Source organism: Aplysia californica, unplaced genomic scaffold (assembly GCF_000002075.1).
Source record: "Aplysia californica isolate F4 #8 unplaced genomic scaffold, AplCal3.0 scaffold00291, whole genome shotgun sequence".
Classification (NCBI taxonomy): domain Eukaryota; kingdom Metazoa; phylum Mollusca; class Gastropoda; order Aplysiida; family Aplysiidae; genus Aplysia; species Aplysia californica.
In genome coordinates, this window is record NW_004797561.1 from 492,642 (window position 1) to 498,389 (window position 5,748).

Sequence of the window (5,748 nt, forward strand, 5' to 3'; positions counted from 1 at the left end):
TATCTATCTATCTATCTATCTATCTATCTATCTATCTATCTATCTATCTATCTATCTATCTATCTATCTATCTATCTATCTATCTGTCTTAATTGCTACCGTATCTCGGTCAACAAACTAGTTCCATGATAAAAAGCGCACGTCCTATCAGATCTATCCACAACCACCCAGTCTGTGGATTTACGTCCTCTGTGACCTCGCGATGTCCCTCTGGGCACTTCATTTCACTCCAACATCTTTTCTGTCGTGCTCTCGTGTGGTTTGCTTCTTTTTTTCTAATCAAACATGACTCTGTCGTTCTGATCTCTTTTTCTTTTCAGTGTATGCTATTCTCTAGAAAAACCTTAATCTTTGGCACTTATATGACCTATTTGTACTGCGAGAGTTATAAAAGTCTTACACAAAGCTTAATACTCACTTTTAATAGTGTTGATAAGGGCGTTAAACCCATACCACACCATTACAAAAAGCTAAATCTTTTTGACTTATATACTGATGTTTACCCAGAACGGCTACTTTTGATTAAGTGTCACAAAACAGGTAAATGCATGTTGGGGTGGCGCATACTTTTTAAGCTTTTCAAATTTGAACGCAGAAGACTTCAGTTTGATTCATGGTGGCTAGAATTTTTATCTTATGTTAGTACAACCTTCTCAGCTCAGGCTGGTCCTGACAGACGAGGTCGAAACTCGCCTCTAAACGATTTTTATTGTGCTGATGATGAATAAAAATAGCATTGTATCTTGTGTGGGGACGGATGGAGTGGGGATTGGAGTGGCGTTACAAACAATCTTTTACTGCAGAAAAATCAATATGTTTAGAATTTAGGGGACGTAGCAGGCAGATGCTGATCTTGCCTTCACTTTTCTAAGCTGGACGGAAATAATGAATTGGCCCCTGGTGGGGGTTGTTGCCCTTACTGACACCGGCCTGGAACCAGCTCTCACTCTCGACACCAAAGACTAATTCTGATTGACAAGACTCAACGGCACGGCATTCCTACCAGGTGAGAACGACGCCAGCTCTTGCAGGAGGTAAATAATCATACGAGTTGCGAATGCTAAAGCTCAGAGATATACTGCACCACTTTCGAACGGAAAACTGAGGATCAACAGGCCTACACATGTTGAAAAGAAAGAAGTAAAAGAGTGGATTTGTATCAGTGAGCGTTTTATGGCAACTGCAACACAATTATACGTTCTGGAGATTACAGATGTTAGAATAGAGTAACAAACACAAAAAGAAGGAGAGACAAGGACGGTAGATGTTTGATAGGAAAGAATGAGTAAACCGCGCCAGAGCACCCGTCAACCACCCACAAATGGATGGATGACTGAATAAATGTACGACTGAATGAATAAATGAATGAATAAATGAATCGTTATTAATCTCTGGCAAGAAAGTTTACTTGGTCATGTTCATAGCTACACAAGGTCAACGTCTCCCATTCTCTGCTGTGCTCTTCGAAGCACTGCCAACATCCAAGTGGCGACCAGTGTTTGTAAAAATTATTGTTCTGTGTTGATGTGGCATAATGTATTTGGTAGGGCCTACTTTGTTTGTATATTTGTGTGTTTGTTAAATATTGACGCCATTTTATTGAAAATTTCCCCATGCGTTTGAGGAAACGTCTAGAAACTTAAAAGTGGGAATGGCCGAAGCATAAAATGAGTAGGAGTTCATTATTTTGCCTTGAAATTTCAGTTTCGTTGACTTTTGGCAAAACATTAATGTCCGTCACGACAAGCTATAGATTATTCTTGAGTCAGAATATACTATTAAGCTTCAGTCCTTGAATAAAATGAGAAAAGGGAACATAAAACTTTCAAAACAAGTAATTAATGAAATCGAACCGGAATGTTTAAATCCATGTAAGGGACATAACAAAGAAAAGAGGTATGTTGTTGTTATCGGTCCCAGGGATTATATTCCAGGAGATCCAAGGTCCCACGGTGCAACTTTTCGAATTAACCAAACCTCAAAGAAACGGAATACAATGTATCTCGAATAGGTGGAATAAGGCGCTCGTCAAGTTGTTGTTTTTTTTTGGCAAAAGGAGATATTGGTAAAATTTTAAAGCTTGTTAAATGGCTGTGGTTTTTATGATAACATTATTAGTCTATCTTGAATAGAAGTCGAGATTTTTGTGGCCGAAGGAGGTTGGGGTCGCCTAGTGCCAGAGGTAAATCTAGCGAGAAAATGACAGGCAAATTTTAGTGAGTTCCTAAGTGTCCTTGGAAACTACAAATGTATATTTTTGTTGTGCCTTTGAATAAAGTTTTTCGGTAATATCCACACATAAATTATGTGCTTTTAAATGGACATAAAAGGTGTTGAGCTAAAAAAAAAAAAAGATTTAAAAAACAAGAAAAATTCAATAAATATTGCCCAACGGACGGATAAATGCTTGTTTCTTTGATTTCACCCTTTTTACGAACGTTTGATTTCATATGATACCACTCCAATGAACATGATGTAGCCTTATAACAGTAACGGCCTGGCATCTCACAGAAAGAGATACTAATCGCATTTCACCGGGCACTGAGAATGATAGGACTAAAAATAAACCGCAGTTCCCACGTACGATTAGACGTTAAACGAACCACAATAATCGATGCCAAGCATCCACTCTAGACGTGGACAGTGTTTTAACACCCAATCTGGACGAGAGCCCATCCCGCACTACAGGTGCCAAAAACACCTTTCTTTTATTGAAATAATGGCTCGAATCAACGTTTGCGAATACCGTTCAAAACTACCTCTGCGTGATGTGTGCCTCTCTCGTGTGCGATAACTAAGTTAAGAGTCTGGATGTGGGTTTTATTCCTTTCTGCACTTGTGCTCATTATGAGCTATTAGTGGACACGGTAAAAATATCTGAACAATCCTCACTCCCTTCAGGCTTCAGGATTATCAAGAGAACAGGAGGGAATTCCCTTGAATAAAGAGAAGTCCTTGAGGACTAGAATTCTTTCACTGAGCTCGAAGGTCGCTACTGTTTTGTGTTATTGTTAAGCACAGTATTCACTAAGAAATGAGGATATCAGGAGAATGGTTTAATTTCTGGAGATAACGTTTTTTATAAAAGAAAATACACGCACCAAAAAATAATAATAAAACAGAATAAAGCACATTGATTATTTTTTGTAATGCTAATTGAGAAAAATAGTACATATTGACACAAAGAGCTAGCTAGCTAGCTTGCTAAATAGATAGATAGATAGATAGATAGATAGATAGATAGATAGATAGATAGATAGATAGATTTATAGATTGATTGATTGATTGATTGATAGATAGACATAGAAAAAGACCATGGTGAAGAGAGAAAATTTGTTTAGCTAGAGCAGAAACACCAGAGAAAGAGAAAGAGAAGAGAGAGAGAGAGAGAGAGAGAGAGAGAGAGAGAGAGAAAGAGAGAGAGAGAGAAAGAGAGAGAGTGTGTATGTGTGTGTGTGTATGTGTGTGTGTGTGTGTGTGTGTGTGTGTGTGTGTTTGTGTGTGTGTGTGTTTGTGTGCGTGCGTTTGAGTCGGCGTGTGTGTGTACGTGAATGTGTGCGTGTGTGTATGGATATATAATCATATAATGTGGGAGCAGTCTGAACAGAAAGAGAGAGAGAGAGAAAGAGAGAGAGAGAAAGAGAGAGAGAGAGAGAGAGAGAGAGAGAGAGAGAGAGAGAGAGAGAGAGAGAGAGAGAGAGAGAGAGAGAGAGAGATGGAAAGAAGCAGAGGAGGGGCTGTAAAATACAGAAAGAATGTAACCGAAAAAATACGGAGAAAGGGAAAGATAAATTGATAAAGGGTCGGCGGTGAAAGGCTAGGTCAAGGGAGACCGCATGGTGATCAATCAATGCCCAAAATATGATGGTATTGATTCTGTTGTTGTTTATGATAGACTGACAGAATTCACACAGGGCTATGGGTTTGTTTGTTGCTTTTTTAATATATAAATTGACTACCTATAGTAATAATCTATTTATCTCGTTTTCCCGTCTTGCTTTCTAGCTTTCCCTAAAATTCTCTCTTTCTCTCTTTCATCCTTTACTGCGTGTCTCTCCGTCTCCAATTCTCTCTCTTTCTCTCTCTCTCTCCCTCCCTCTCTCTCTCTTTAGTGGGTGGTTGGTGGGTGCTCTGGTGTGGTTTGCTCCTACCTTCCTATCAAACATCTGTCGTCTTTATCTCTCCTCCTTTTTTATGTTTGTTACTCTCTTGTAACACCTCTAATCTTTGGCACTTATATGACCTTGTTGTTTTACAAGTGCCGTAAAACTCTTACTAAAACTAACTCTCTCTCTTTCTTTCTTTCTTTTTCCCCCCTCTCTCTCCACATCTCTCTGTTTATCTCCTCTCTCCCTCCCTCCCTTCCTTTGCCTTTCTCAAGTTGTCTCTTTTTAATACTTTCTGCTGGTGCCTCTCGGCTGTATTATTTCTTATCTTTTCTACAGCCTCCTTCCTCACACCACAACACCCCCCCCCCTTTTCATTGATATATATCAGCCTGCTTGTCTGTCCGTCAGGCAGTCAGTATGTCTGTCTGACTGTCTATATTCCCGATCTGTCTGTTTGACTGTCTGTATGTTTGACCGTCTGTCTGTTTTTCTGTCTGCTACAGCTATCAGTGCACACAAGACATCTTTTTGGGGGTTTTGGGGGTGAGCAATTAGCGAACAGTTTCTGAGGGGTTTTGGGGGCAAAAATTGAAGAAGCGAACATTTTACAATCAAAGCAATGTGATTGCTGACGGAGCAAGACTGCAAAAAACTGTAGGACAACGAGGAAACATTGGGCGCCAGCTACAAACTACTCGATATTTTATTTCCTGTGAAGAGAGAGAGAGAGAGAGAGAGAGAGAGAGAGAGAGAGAGAGAGAGAGAGAGAGAGAGAGAGAGAGAGAGAGAGAGAGAGAGAGAGAGAGAGAGTCTTTTTACTAAGTGTTCTCCAACAATCCCGTGTAATCACCCCCCCCCCCACACACACACACACGAACACAAAAACACACGCACACATACCCGCCTTGTACTGTTCCCTTTTTTAAATAGCTGTCTGTTGCCCATTTCACACCTCGTACAATGCTTTTGATCGATTCTATGAAAAGATGGAAATTTAATCGGAAGTCTCGCCTCTTTGACGGCATGACAACAGTTGAAACGGGCTTTTAAGTAGTTATTATAATAAATCTCTCTTTCTCATTCTTGATTCCAAAAGCACACAACTTTGTAGCCTACTCACTCATACCTCGGGAACAGTGAGAGAAGAAACTGAAATCAAAATCTCCGTGAGGTACGATTTGAAAGAAGTTGTCAAGAGTATTAACTCACATTTATCATGCGGGGATCCATGAAATGCCATCTGATCTGATCTCATCTGTGATTGCTTTGAGTTCAAATTGCTTAAGTGACCGACATTTTCCAATTAAATATTTCATTGCCCAACCTGCAGGTCCTTTAAAAATTGGTGAGTCTTTTTCCTTGCCCCCTCACCAATTTGGTCAAATCTGTACATGTGCCAGTTTAAAAGACTTGAACATACTCAGCATGTCATAAAAGTAAGCGAAAGAGTCCAGCGCTGCTGTGTTACAAAGTATGTCTGTCTTACCCGCATATACAGACACACGGGGATACACACACACACACACACACACACACACACACACACACACACACACACACTCACACACACGCCCCCGCCCCCACACATGTGCAAACACACACACACACACACACACACACACACACGCACACACACACA